This window comes from Dryobates pubescens, chromosome Z (assembly GCF_014839835.1).
Source record: "Dryobates pubescens isolate bDryPub1 chromosome Z, bDryPub1.pri, whole genome shotgun sequence".
NCBI lineage: Eukaryota > Metazoa > Chordata > Aves > Piciformes > Picidae > Dryobates > Dryobates pubescens.
The window spans coordinates 70,593,319-70,608,459 of NC_071657.1; positions in this window are offsets into that span (position 1 = coordinate 70,593,319).

Genomic DNA, 15,141 nt, shown 5'->3' on the forward strand with positions numbered 1-15,141 from the left:
GCAAACTAGCAATGCTCTCATCCAGCATCTTGGTGCTGCAGCTGCATTCAGGGTGAACTCATGGCATGGTGGTTTGGTCAGGGGTGGCAGACCTCTGCACCTTGGTTTGCTCTGGGGTTTCAATGTCTGAGTAGCTTATGGATCAGCTTGGTGGCATGTCACAGTTTGTAGCCTAGTACTTAAGGTAGACAGAAGCTGACTTTGTTTCCAAGTTCTACCTTTTTGATGCCATACCCCTATAAATCCAATGAACTTGAAAATAACTATAGAAGAATGAAACACTACTTGCCGAAGATACTGCCTTGCAATCAAATATGGAAACAGGTTTTATTTTCACTTCCATCTGTGAAGTGAATAGATGAGTGATGGACTAGTCATTAATGGCAAATAACCAATTAATAATGGGAAACAACCACATTTCTGAGTTCTATTTACTACGGTTGCTGTGTGACATTTTGTCTAGTGGATTAGTTTGTTACAACTGGCTAATTTCATTTTTTTTTCTATCAAACATAGAGATGTGATGATATCATAACATTTAGAAATTCAGATTTCATTTTTGCCAAGTTGTTTGTCCTATAAAATTCCCAGAATGTCCAGGATAAACTGGAAACAGAAGGAAACAAAAGTCCAAGCACTGCTCAAGACTATTTGGGGGAATTTCTATTCAGGCTGGATTTTTTTGCTCCTCATTTTCTTAAAATTGAAATTCTGAATCCAAAGCAAAATTATTTTAAGGATAAGAAAATATTACTTAATCCCAAAGTAATTTCTGAGTTACTTGAAAATGATACACTTTGGATCAGCCTGAAATAAAGGTCTACTTTTCTATTTATCATCTATTTTGTTTGTTTTCAGCTAGCTGTTAAAAATTAATAAATCTGTTCTCTCCTCAGCTCTGGTTGTAGGCAAGAAGTGCCAACAGAGCTGCTGGGATTTATCCACATGAAGCAATGAGAAGAGCTTGACCTTTCCCTATCCTCCCTAGGCAGCCTGACGCTTCTGCCCTTGGGGCCTTCTGAATATATTTAGGAAAGGTGAAGGACAGAAACTGCCTCAGAGGTGAAGTCATCTTTGGTGAACAGTGACTTTAAAAGTTGCATCTTTTGCATCAACATTAATAAGTTGGTTTTTTTCATGCTAAATGTTTTTTTGATCAAAATACTTGAAATATTTTTTTGTTGGTTTGGTTTGGTTTTGTTTTTAATGTTCTGGTGTATAACTTGTATTGACTAACACAAAGTAATGGATACTCTATGTTTATAACACAAGTTAAAATGTGACCTTGGGCGCTTTCTTGATGGCACATCACCAGAATTTCAGTACTTTATTGCTATCTAACAGACATCTGCCAGTTTGGCTGAGCACAGATCCCCTTGGGACACCCACTTGTTATACCACTTGGACTTTCTGTTACTGAGCAGAGCTATAAAGCTCTTGCTGGCACTAACTATACCTTTTCCACTGCAGAAACAATATAGATAACATGTCATCATGCTAAAAAACCCCAAAACCAAACCCAAGTGTTGTCCAATACCACCATATTATCCAGAGGCATTGTTCTTATCTTGTTAGTTGGGGTTTTTATCATGCAGAACACACAAGAAAAACCTGGCTGACAAATAGTATAGTTGCTTTCAAAATATGAAACAAATGGATCCTACAAACATCAGCCAACAGCTACATTCTGGGATTTGTTTTGAATGTGAAGGAGACAAGTGTGAGCTGAGAAATTAAGTCCCATAAATCTGTCCTGTGTGCATTGCCAGTTTATTTAAGTGATACAGTGCTGTGTTGGTTGAAGTGATCGTAGGAGAGTGCTAATAGCAAGTGATTAGTTGCTTAGGCATATTTATTTAAGAAATATAATAGATTAAAAGCCTTCTGGTCAGAGTAGATACTCCATCATCTTTAAAGTAAAATAACTCCTGCAATTTATGACTTCTTTTGTCATAATTCAGGCTTTAAACCCATGGATCACAGCCGAACTGCTGTTGACTGGGCTGCAGGCAGAGACATTTCTAGCAGTGATGAAAAGAAAGTGAAAATTTATGATTGATGAACTTATTTTCCTCTTCAAATAGGTTTGAAAAGAGAACACTGAGATGCTCATTTCTAACATCCCCACACCGCTGACATTTTCAACTTTAAAATATCTCTTTAGCAACTGAAAGTGCTATCACATTATGTAATAAAAGCATTTGCTTTAGCTTTTCATCATAAGTCAGAGAAAATGATAGGTGTTAAAAAGGCAGCAATAACATTTCCGTGAGCCCTATGTATTAAACTCTTCTTATTATTTATTGCATTGACATTCTACATAAGCACCACTAATGTAACACTTGAGCACAAGTGCTGCATGAGGCTAATTATGAAAACAGCATAAAAAGCAAGAGAACAGAAACTTCAGTCACCGCGTTCTGATGACCCCAAAGCACGCAGAAATGGGAACATTAAAGGCTGATTGAGCTCATCAGGACCAGAACTATTACTCTCTGATAGCTGCCTCTTTCATGGCAGCCTTCTGATAATCGTGTTCTGCGTATCAGGGCCTCACCTCTGGGAAGAAAACTACTTACAGAATAAGATGTTAAAAGAGAGAAAATGGGAGGAGGGGGAGGGGGGAAATTACCTGTAATTTTTAATTCCAACTGAGGTTGATCCTTTTTTTCTGTATGGCTGCTAACAAATTATGGCCTTTCCTGTGCATCACAGCATAGACTAATTCTTGAATGGGAAAGGCAACCATCACTCCAGTGCTGGAAAATGTCCTGGAGGTGAGACTAGCTCAGTCTTGTTATCAAAAGAGCTTGATTTCTTTGCCATAGCATGCAATGGTGATGGCGTCTCAGTACAATTGTGCCAGGTATCTGTCATACTGCTTCAGTGTGACAAAAAGCAAAGGTGAAAACACACAGCTTACATGTGCTTAGATACAGCTGAAGTGATCTGAGTTTGACCTGCTGATCTTATAGTCCTCCTCAGATTTCCTCTCCAAATCACCATACATCCTTATAGTTCACAGAATCCCCCATATGGCTGTGGCTGTGACTTTAGTTTGTTCTTCCATCTTCCTTTCCAGAGACACAAGCACTGATTAATTCTTGCTCACTGAGTTCCCACCATCATCTGACTCTTACTTTCAGCCTAGAGCCTGTAAACATTTCACAGAAGATTGAAAGGCTTTAAGTTGTTCCTCAAGAGTGGAAGAAATATAGTATTGATGCATTACAGGAGTTTTGTATTGGTGATTGTCTCCCAGATGACTTAATGTATCTCTCACTAGACAGAAAACTCCTTCAAGCAAATACTTCTATTTGAAAAGTGATAAAGTAGTGATATTTTACCATGCCTTTAGAGAAATGAAAGAACAGATGTTGTAGATTCTTTGTGATAGAGTAGTGAGATGTATTTTACACCACATTCATGTCTGTGTTCTTACAATACACAGAGATAGTGCATATTTGTAGCTTAGTATTTTTGTCCATGGAGATAGGTCACCTATTTCATACTGGCATGGGTGTAGGTCAGGGGTGGGTAATTGGAAAGGCTTGTGGGAATGAATGCTAAGATTATTGGATGATTCCTCATGCCAAACTGAAATGGCTATGATATTGAAATATCTGCTCTTTTTAGTCTGTCTGTCTGCTAATAGAGTATCTGTTGCTCTAAAAAAAGGCTGGCTGTACCACTTTTAATCTGAATAGGTCATTGTGTAAGTCCTTCTCTGTAAAAGCTTTCATTTTACTATCTGGGAGCAAATAATGGAATCGCTCTGTATGTGGGAGCACTTTTTTCAGTTTAGGAATATGAAAAACATTCTTGTGTGAATTGCTGAATGGCAGTAGAAATGTTAATATATGGGTAATATATAAGCAGAAGGTCTCTAATATCAAATCCTTCTGAAGGACATGTGATCCACTGCTGAACTAAAGCTCCTTTATGCTACATGCCAGGAGGAGCTGTGGTACTGCTACATTTAAGTCACAGCTTCTCACTTCAGAGGTTACTTTCATTGGGCTAGTCCTTACATGAACAGTGTAGCTGGGCTTTTCATAGGAGTCTGTGGAACTTGCTCATATCTTTCCTGTGAGCAGATGATAAATACATTACCCAACCTCCCAGAGTGAAAATCTCAGCCTGAAATTGTGATATTTTTGCCAAATCACTCATCAACATTGTCTGTGCCCATAAAACAGCTGCATGTGCAAGTACGTTGGGTTTCCTTCCACAATCCTTCATTCAAATAACACTTCACCTGTATATGCAAGTGTATTTGCATGAGTATCTACATCTAACTCTAATGATACAAAAGTATCAGGACTACTGAGACATTATTACATTGGGCTGTATTTCTCTGTGTTTAAAATAATACCTGTTTTCCCTATCCTGGGTATAGGCTCAGAAAACAACAAAGCCAGCACGTAGTTTCTGACCATTCTGTAGAGGCACCATTCAAAGAAACCTCCTGCTTTTTCTGACAGGCTATTGTACACATGCTATTAACACACTGATTTGTGGACTGATAGGATCGATGCCCAGGTGGTCTCTGGTCTCCCAAAGGAGCTCTCTCTCTCTCTGCCTTTAGGCAAAAAGAACCGCTCACTTAGATTAATGCTACCTTATCTCGCCTTTCTTCAAAGCTTGCCTGAGTCAAACCAGGGCTCAGCTTTCAGCTTGCAAACTCAGAGCTGTGAACTAAGGCCCTGAACTGAATGTTAATGTATTCTTTTTTTTTCTTTTTTCTGAGGGTAATAAGCACACAATAACAAAACCCAGGAAATGCAATTAGTCCTCCTGACAGGTGAAGTGTGTAGGGGCTGTGTGTGTGTGCGTGGGCATGGGTGTGTGCACTCACACAAGGCATCCGGTCTTAGCCTATTTAAATAATTGCATCATTAAATGAAGAGTTTGTTGCAGTCTTCTGGAGAGGCTTAAATGCTGGATCCTGAAAACGTTCATTTCAGAAAGATGGGATTTTTCTATTTAAATGCTTTCAGGTTTCCTTTTATAGAAGCCTAAGCGCAGTCAACATGTTCCTTTTGTTTGGCACAGAAGGCAGAAGTTAATTTGCTCATCCAGGCTGAAGAGTGTGGTACTGTTAGGGGAGTACCAACTATCTCCTGAGAAAGTGAAGATGGTAAGTGAGTACTGAAGAACTACAGAACATAAGAAATTGCCTTTCCCCCCACCTTGACTTAAGTCTTTGCTCTTGCTTTTCTGCACAAACAGTTTATTTTTATGCAAATATCACGAGGAGACTTTCATGTAAGGTGTTTCTATCCATGTTAGGCTTGTTTCTTTCTGTTTTAAAAGTCAATGCATATCTTTGTAGCTTTTTAATACCCAAGGATCATCTATAATCAGATGGTTAATACAATACAACAGAAGGTTGTTGCTGCAGAGCTGTCTTAAGGATAGCACTTATATATCCCACAGGTATTTAAACTGGGACCTTAACTACGGAGAATAATTCATTACTACTGTATACCTTAGTGGGTACTTCGTGAGCTAGCTCCTTAATTTATCTTTACCATTTATTGTCTGTAGAATAATTAAGCCAAGTTTAGCAGTCTAAAAATTTCCTCAGCTTCTCTGCTTGTGAGAAGAGCTACGTTTGCTCAACTTTTTGTGTTTGGATGGCACTAACTCCATTCTCATGACAAAACCAAAAGCTTCTGTGAAAAGTTTTAGCACACAGAAATGCAAGAAAAATCTTTTCTTCCCCTGTTTGCCCTGTTGAGCCTTCCTTTCTTTCGTTTCACAGTTACTTAATTTAATTAGGAGAAACAAGGATAGTCAAGAAGATACGTGTGATGGGGGTATTAACACCCACGATTCAGTCTCCCTCGTGCTGATGGAAGCGATTATGATTTCAGAGGCAGAATTAGCACTGCCGAGTGCTGGTCGGACACAATCAGCTAGTCTGCAGCACTGGGAATTTGAAGAACAATCCTGTGAAAATAGATGTTGACAAGACCTCAGATCCTGTTCTCCATCAGCCCCCTGAGATACTGTAGGCATTGGTGTGTGGGAACTCAAACACAGGCCAAGAGTCAGGATTTTCTTGGCTTTTAAGTAAAATAGAAAGAGTGTTTGCCCAAGAACAGGAGAGGCCCTGGGAGGAAACAGACATCTTATACGTACAAAAAAGACATGTATGAACAGAAGATGCTGGGCAAACTCTGCAGGAAGAAGCAACCTCATAGAAAGTTTTCTTCAGTTGCTACTGACAAGTACAGCTGTAGATTCACTGGGGGCTTACAGTGCTCTAGGACCTCCACTGGTCACAGAATACTGCTCTATAGGGTCTCCTGATGCAGTCCAGCATCTGTGTAACCCTCTCATATATTCAGCAGTCCCACTGCCTGTCTAGGGAAAAAAACAAGAATACAACATACACAACAAGAAACAAATTTTGGTCTTCAGACACAGAACACTGTCAAGAGAATTCACTAATGTCAGAGCTCTCAGCTTTGGTCCGGTACTTACAAACTGGAGCATGCTTTTTCATATCAGCTTTGAAATGCTGTAGGTGTTAAAACACTTTCACGTTTTTTATTCATTTGGGATTTTGTACTGAGCATTTGTTCTTTTCTTCCCCATCTTGCATTCTTGGGTTGCAGATAAGGCAGCTATTGCAGTATGTGGCTGCAGTGACATAATTAGTATTTGTTAGTAAGGCACCAAATCTGTAGTACAAAGTGGTTCACTGAAAGTCTTCAATGTGAAAACTTCAATGTGCAGAATGGGCTGGAATATGTTAGGAAGTTTTAAAAGGAAGTAATCCTGAGGGATACTCACAGGCAGAAACAATCCAGCCCTCTGTGAATCAGAGTGGAATGACTGCAGTAGCTCAGAGAGGGGAGGGCCATCAGCAGAGGTTACACTGTATGAAGGGTTTCACTGGAAACCACTCAGGCTGTCATGGTACAAAAACAAAGCTACAGCAAAATGAGCACATTCTGAGAAGAAGCATTGTCCAAGCCTTTGTGTTGCTTGAAGCCTATAAGAGTTTATTAAGCTATTCCATAAATAATAAATTATGTGTTCTTACTCAATTTTAAAATATAAAAATATCTTTACTAACAACTAAACATCTGAAGAAACTCCACAGAAAATACATACAGCCCCTGCCCTGGTGTCTTAGTCCTCATGTGACAGCAGCAGTCCCATTAATCACAGAGGAAAGTGTCTGAGCACAAACAAACCGTGCAAAACTTGGTAAAACTGGGGCCTCCATGTCCATTTAAAAAATGGAACTATCAGAGATGGATGGATAAAAAGCGAAAGAGGCAATGGGAGTGCACAGGTATGAATGGATATCTGGTTGCATCACAGATGATACAGTATAAATACATCTCTGCACATATTAAAATACTTGTATAAATCCCCTCATACCCTTTTCCCATTTGCATCCCACATGCTTCCACTGAGCCACTCAGGACTGTGTAAAAGAGCCCACTGTTCACCAGCAACTGGGGACCCGGGGGCAGCTTCGGAGCCTGGAAAAAGCCACATTTCACTTATCTTTCCTCCTCTCCTTGTGCCCAGATGCTTTGCAAAACAAACAAACTACATATCTACATATCATAGCCAAAACTACGTATCAGACTACATTCACTGAAAGCCTCACTGTCTGGAGCTGTAAGATTCAGCAAACTTTGTCTGGGCTGTCCATGAGCCTGCTGCTTGATTTATGTTTTCAGATGGAAACTATATGAAGCTCTTAGTTATGCCTGGTTTTCTGCCAAAATCAGTTTGACCTAAACTAGGCTTTATAGAAACTAAAAGTCACAAGGTGAAATGTCGCATATGCCACGGTAAAACTTGGCTCTCTCTCTTTTCTTTCTTTCTTTCTTTTTCTTTCTTTCTTTCTTTCTTTCTTTCTTTCTTTCTTTCTTTCTTTCTTTCTTTCTTTCTTTCTTTCTTTCTTTCTTTCTTTCTTTCTTTCTTTCTTTCTTTCTTTCTTTCTTTCTTTCTTTCTTTCTTTCTTTCTTTCTTTCTTCCTTTCTTTCTTCCTTTCTTTCTTCCTTTCTTCCTTTCTTTCTTCCTTTCTTCCTTTCTTTCTTTCTTTCTTTCTTCCTTTCTTTCTTTCTTCCTTTCTTTCTTCCTTTCTTCCTTTCTTTCTTTCTTTCTTTCTTCCTTTCTTTCTTTCTTACTTTCTTTCTTCCTTTCTTACTTTCTTCCTTCCTTTCTTTCTTTCTTTCTTCCTTTCTTTCTTTCTTCCTTCCTTTCTTTCTTCCTTTCTTCCTTTCTTTCTTCCTTTCTTTCTTTCTTTCTTTCTTCCTTCCTTCCTTCCTTCCTTTCTTCCTTTCTTTCTTCCTTCCTTCCTTTCTTTCTTTCTTTCTTTCTTCCTTTCTTCCTTTCTTTCTTCCTTCCTTCCTTCCTTTCTTTCTTTCTTTCTTTCTTTCTTTCTTTCTTTCTTTCTTTCTTTCTTTCTTTCTTTCTTTCTTTCTTTCTTTCTTTCTTTCTTTCTTTCTTCCTTTCTTTCTTCCTTTCTTTCTTCCTTTCTTCCTTTCTTTCTTTCTTTCTTTTTCTTTCTTTCTTTCTTTCTTCCTTTCTTCCTTTCTTCCTTTCTTCCTTTCTTCCTTTCTTCCTTTCTTTCTTCCGTTCTTTCACTCTCTTTCTCGCTCTTTTAGTCTTTCAGTTTTGTTTAGTTTTGTTTTGTTTTTTTTAATGAAAGTGCTTATTTTCTTGGGCCAAATGCTGAAGTTTTCACTCATTTTAAACTTTCTCTGTGAGCACTGTGAAAAGAGTAGCTGGAAGGCCCAGACTGGCTTTCCTGTCTTGTCTTCTTTCACGGTGGTGGTGGAGTCTGATACCAAGGCAACAGAGAAGGAATGAATGTTGAATTGGGACTGAAAATTGTCTGTTTTCAATAACAAGCACTATCTCTAGAGGAAAGCATCCAACTTCATACACGTGTAGGAGGCTGACAAGTTCCAACAAAACAAACGCAGAGGCAAAGAAATCATTGTGAGCTCTGAGTATCTCGAAAAAAAAAGAAAAGAAGAAGAAAAAAAGAGGAGAGATAAGAAGCTGAGATGAAGAATATTCACCAGTCTTGTTTAAAAAAATGAATAAATACAATAAAATTGTACATCAGCTTCTATCCCCTTTAGCCGATTACAACGAGTGGGTAGAGCTCATTAGCGGCATCAGACTTTCAGCTTAATTACTGTAATTTTTAAGAAGGGAAGTGCCACCTAGTGGCAGCAGCTCCTCCGGCGGTAAGGAGGGAGGGGATGAAGGAGGGAGCCCGTACGTGTTGCTTTGCCAGAGGTCCCCGCAAATTTACTAAATGCTCTCGACTTAATACGTGCTATTAATTCTTTATCAAGTGCCAGTGGAAATCATGGCACCGGGCAAACACGAGGGGCCTCCTGGTCTAATTTAGATGGGACAATAGAACCCGGAGACCCAAGATGGATATCCCCAGCGCAGATGCATTCCTTTTAATTTTGTTTGGTTTATCAAATAGCAATTCCTCTAGGAAACCTCAACAAAGAAGTGGATTAATGAGAACCCTAGCAGAGAGTGTTTGCTGTATAAGCAATTCCAAGACTAAGTAAAGCAAGGGGCAAAGTCTGATCAGTGTTCAGTACCAAACTCAAATAAATTCTGACAGAAGTGGGTGAAAAATGCACCAGCTGTAGGTCAGCAAGAAATGCTAACAGCCCTCAAACACTGGCTTGCCTATTTTCATTAGAAAGCAAACAGAGAGCAAAACAAACACTTATTTTGCCTCTGTCTTTTATTGTTCTGTGGAGTTTGTTTTGACACTTGTCCTCCTTCAGCTATCTTCTGGTTTCTTCTATTTTCATGGCATCTTGCTGCTCCTCAAACCTTTTTACCCCTGCCTGGCTACATGAAAGCTAGACTGCACCTGTAATTAGGCCACATTGTCCCTCAGAGTGCTTTCACGTTGCTCCTGGCAGGTCCATTCTCTGTCTCTCCTGTCCCAATGGCTTCTCAAATTCTGCAGTGCAGAAGTTTGCTTTTACGCATACAAGCAGGAAGACCCTCCTGCTCCAAGGTGCTTACAGCTGCTCCCCTGGAGTTGTGTCAGGGGGATTCTATCTCCTCCTGGACTGATCTGAGTCTGAGGTGCTGAAGGCTTGCTTACTGCACAGCAGAGGGATGTCGCTGTACCTCAGAGTTGTAAGAACATGCTCAGCGTGCAGCAGCTATGTCCAGTGCACAGCCAGGTTTTGCTTCACTATAAGTACCTGCTTTCATGATGTGGTATTTCTTGTAATTTACACACTCTGTGTGGCTTTGCTTTCCTGATAGGCCCTGCACATTTTGAGACTGTGAAATAGCTGATAGGAACTAGCCAGAAGGCAATTTGCAGGAAGCAAACTTGCCCAGAACTATCACCTCTCCTACCATCCTATGACCAGCACAACCCTCGCAGTGGCTGACACCATCTTTGGCGGTTAGATGTTTGAGGCACTTCACATTAAAAAGTGCAGTATCCTGCAGTGCTGGTGACAGGCAAGACACAGAAGCTGTGAAACTGGATGTGGGGTTGAAGAAAATTGGCTAATATGCCACAACTGGGTGCGCTACTGAGTAACATTACTATTTGATTCAGCAGAAACAATGAAAATTGTAGCTTCCCTGAGCTCTTGTGCATCTGAACCAGGGGAAAGGGAACAAAAAAAAGAAACAAACAAAACAAAAAAAAAAAAAAAAAAAGGAGAGAAAGAGAAACAAGGTGAATAAAACACCTCCTTCTTAACTGTTTTTTCTTGGACTGTTCTGTGCAATGGTGTCACTGGAGCTAAAGACAAGAAAAGGAAATACATCCCCTCCCAGTCTTTGCAGAGTTGGACCACTTATCATCCTTCAAAATAAAATACCAAGCAGGTGGGTTTCTGTATATACATTGTGCCACACTTCCCCTCATTTCTTGGCTCACAGGGCCATTGGTGGTGGCAGGACAAGCAGGAAGGAGCAGCAGCAACCACAAAACATCCATAAGGCAGCAGATTTCAGAGAGTCTTGGGAGAACTTGTAACCATAGCATGAGAGCTCCTTATCTGCTCCAGAGCATGTCACCAACCCAGTTTGCAAACTCACCACACAGAGGAGATAGCACAAGCTGCTATCTAGGCACTTTGGGCATGGAAATATCAACTGCTGGGGCTATTGTGCTGAAGGTATGTACTCAGACAGATGTCCTGCTCAAAATAGCAAAGAGAACCCCTCTGCCACCCTCCTGCATCAGGCTAAGAGCACTGGTAGGTCCACTGGCACTAGTATAGACAAATCACATGAAGTTTATGGCACTTTTGTCTGATTTTTATCCTAAAAAGGGAAAATGTATTTTTTTTTTTTAGCTTTTATAACCAATGTTACAAACACTACAGTTGTTCCTATTCTCACCCATCCTGAAAGACCCCAGTCACCACAAAGAAACCTTTCTCTGACTGTCTGGATACCAGAAGCATCTTTTCTTATCCTTCCTTCAGTAGCTATAGGATTGCAATGGCATGTCTCCAGGGTGGGGGCATTGTTTATGGCAACAGAGCAGGAAAAATTGGTGAGCAATCCTTAATTATAAAGGAGCCCTGCTCATAATGGAGATCTGGGATGGGTGGGAGGGCAAGGGTGAGAAAAGATCATGGTGCTTGAGGCTCCTTGGACAGAGTGCCCTGATATGGTCTGCAGAAGTATTTTAGCAGCACTGCCTGGTGTCTGGCCTTAAAGCCTCACCTGGGGAGGTGTCATTTGCTGTACCTGCCTGACACAGATGTTGGAGCATGCATGAGCTGCAGAGTGTTGGTGGTGTTGGTGCTTGTGGTGTTGGGGCTCATGAGGTATGCTATCACTAGACTCTCACTGACAGTTCCAGGCTCCCCAAAGCACTGAACCCATCTTGCTCTCAGACAATGAGATTGTTTTACAAATCTTATTTTTGTATGCCTGATTATTTTTATTTGCATGTTGGGTCTACCACCGCAATTCATGATCTGTGTCAAATGCAAATGGGCTTCTTGGGTACAACATTTCCTCCTTCTAGGTCTTTTGTGTGTGTGTGTGTATTAAAAACCAACCAACCAAACAAACAAACCAAAACATTAAAAATCACCAAACATTCAATGAAGTAGAGTAGTTTTTCATCAGAGAAGACTCTTGCAGCAGTTCAAGGACTCAAGGCAGTGCTGAGGGGTCAGAAATAGTGAGATCTGAAGTACATAGAGCAGAGAAGCCATCACAGCCACTGGCAGGAGACAAGACCATGTGCAGCCCTGCCTGCTTCTCAGTGCCACGGGGAGACAGTTCCCCAGTGGGAGGACTGACTATCATTTTTTTCCTACCTATCACTTCCTAGGGAAGTGTTTGCAGCATACCTAAGAATCTTATGACCAGTGCAGGGAATATCTGCAGACACCTTTGATCTTTCTATTTGTCTTAATTTAGTGTATCACAGATATTATCCTGGCTGTCTCTGAAAGTCAGACAGAAGAAGTGAGACACCAGGAATTTCCTAGGGAATAAAAGCAGATTTTCTTGCATGGTAGTAGACAAGGAAAAGGCCTGCACTCTTCCTCTCCTCTTCCTTTTAGGGTCTTCCTGTTCTGTTGCTTGTCTTTACTCCATTTCACATATGGCAAATGAAAAGAAACTATTGCCTGACTCTTTGGGCTCTGTCTAGTGACTTCAGTAGGTTTTGGATTAATCACATTGTGAATGTTTGTTATTGCTTGAGCAAAGGATGAGAAGGCCCAGGAAACAGAGATTAGTTAACAAAATCTTTCTCAATCCATTTCAAGAGCTTGCCCTATCTGTGTGGAATCAGACCCAGCAAGCTTATTTTTTGCACAATAGTGATACCTTCATATCATAACAAGAAGAAAAACAAAAAAGGAGAAGTTATGAAAGGCTCATTTCTCTTGGTAAGTGAACGAAACCACGTCTGATTATCCAGGATTATTTCTTCACTAAAGCTTATGATGCAGCCACAGAGTTATCAAAACAAAAATAATGGGTGCTCAGGATGGAGTTTATCAGAGGAAGCCCAAGACAGTGTGGATTAGCACAACACTTGACTGTGGCTTAGGCAGCTCCACGCTGATAAGTTTCTTAGTTTCTTTCCCCCTTGCCTGCCTTGTCCTGTGTTTGGTCCTCAGAAGGATCAGGCTTGAGAAGGACCTCAGCAGTGACCTGCCTACCCTAACAACTCCTCCTCAAAATCACAAAACAATTGTTCTTTCAAGAGTCAGATCTGGCTGTGTAAAGCAGACTGCTTTTTGAGCCTCACTTGAGGACAGAGCTTGATACTTTGGCTCACACCAGTCAGAACCAAATGCCACCAGCTTTCCCAAGCAGACTTTGGTGAGACTAGCCATGGAAGCATAAGCAAAAGTATTGCAGCCTGGCTCCTTATCCTTGGATTCAGGGCAGAAACACTGAGGCAGAACAGAAGGCAGTATTGAAATGCAGGGGAAAAGCACAACTTTGTCTTAGCCATCATCAAGGGCTGCTGAAAACCTCTGTGCCCTGGGCCTGCCTGATAAACTCTGTCCTGGAAGCTGACTATCTCAGTGTCGATAATGGTGTGTCTGTATCATTACATTTAATGCAGAAATAATACCTAAGCATCAATTGTGGTTTGTTCTGTTACCAAATGAAACACTCTATTCATAGCTTTTCATAGCAGAGTGCTCTCTCCTCCACTGCAGAAATACTGAGTGAAAAATAGGTGGAGAAGGGTTTTGCCACAAGAGAAACATTGACATAAGCCATCAAGTGTTTCATTTGGGAAAATGGTTGTATACACTATGGTTACCACTGCTGCTAAGGTTGACTCCTTTGAAGAGTTTTACTTTGGCTCTAAAATTACATTTGGTTTGAAACACAGGGAAGAGAAAGGTTTGGGAAAAGCTTTTCTCCAACACTGAATCTGAGAACTTGCAAAAGTCTATTGTTTCGAAAGATTTTGTGGTTTCTGAAAACACATCGGGCTTTAGATAACTGAAGCACAGCAGAGTCAGGAAGCAGCCTCCATTTCTGTACAGGAAAATTGGACTGATGGATTAATTTTCAGCACAGCTGACATGATACAGCCCTTTGTAAACAGATGGAGATGTGGTGTTAGACCTTCAGAGCTAGTGGCCAACTGGAATAACCTTTGACTTGCCTGAACTGACTTTAATATTGCTGGCATCTAAATTGTGTAAATGATTTCCTTGACTTTCACGTAAGGCTTTTCACACACAGCAGCTCTCAGCAGACAAAAAGGAGGAAAAAGGTGTGGGAAAAGACAAAGAAAGGGTGGTTCTAAAGTCACCTACACCAGACAAATTAGTTTTCCCTAGATAGACTGTATTTCAGACTCACAGTATTCTTCCAAGCGATGGGAAGCTTTCCTCCCCCCCCCAGATGTTCAGTTTGATATTTGCACGTTGGCTGTAGCCATGGTCTAATTAACTTCAGATATTTCAAAACAATGGTTTCTCATAAAGAACCATTTTAGGGTCTGTGTTTCACATTTAAAATTATAATCATTGTTGAGTCAGTAACATAAAACCTGTGCTTTAAAAGTGTGTAATGAAAATAGTATTTTTCATCATCTCAGGACTGCAATGTAGCTAGCAGATTGATATTTTTTTTCTCTAGTGATATGGCTTTTAGGATTGAGACAAAGCCTAAACATTTTCCCTTTGTTGGGATTTCATACACAAATCTCAACATCTGAAAACAATGATTTGTCATGGGAGACATTTGGCAGCCTGAGCAAAGGTTTACTGTTTCTACTTTGCCTAAAATATTTACAAAGGAAAATATCTGACATTCACAGTAAATCAGACAATGTTTCAGGCCTCTGACATAACTAGTGGAGAAAGTCTGCATGATGTCTCTGAAAGGAGCAAAGATCTCATTTCTGGCTCGTTGTTTGGTGGTGGGGGGTTTTTGGGGTTTTTTTGTTTGTTTGTTTTTTGGTTCAGTGCAGGAACCTTCACTCTTGAGGAGAAAGGGGAGCGTTAAATAAAGTGGGAGGGTTGCTGCGGTCAGTTTTTCTAGCTTGATCAGCTCCTCACTTTCTCCAATCGTTCTCTCCATTCGTAAAAGCCCTGAGGGTCTCCAGCGTAAGACATCCTCCCTCCTCCAGGTTTTCTTTCCCTCCCG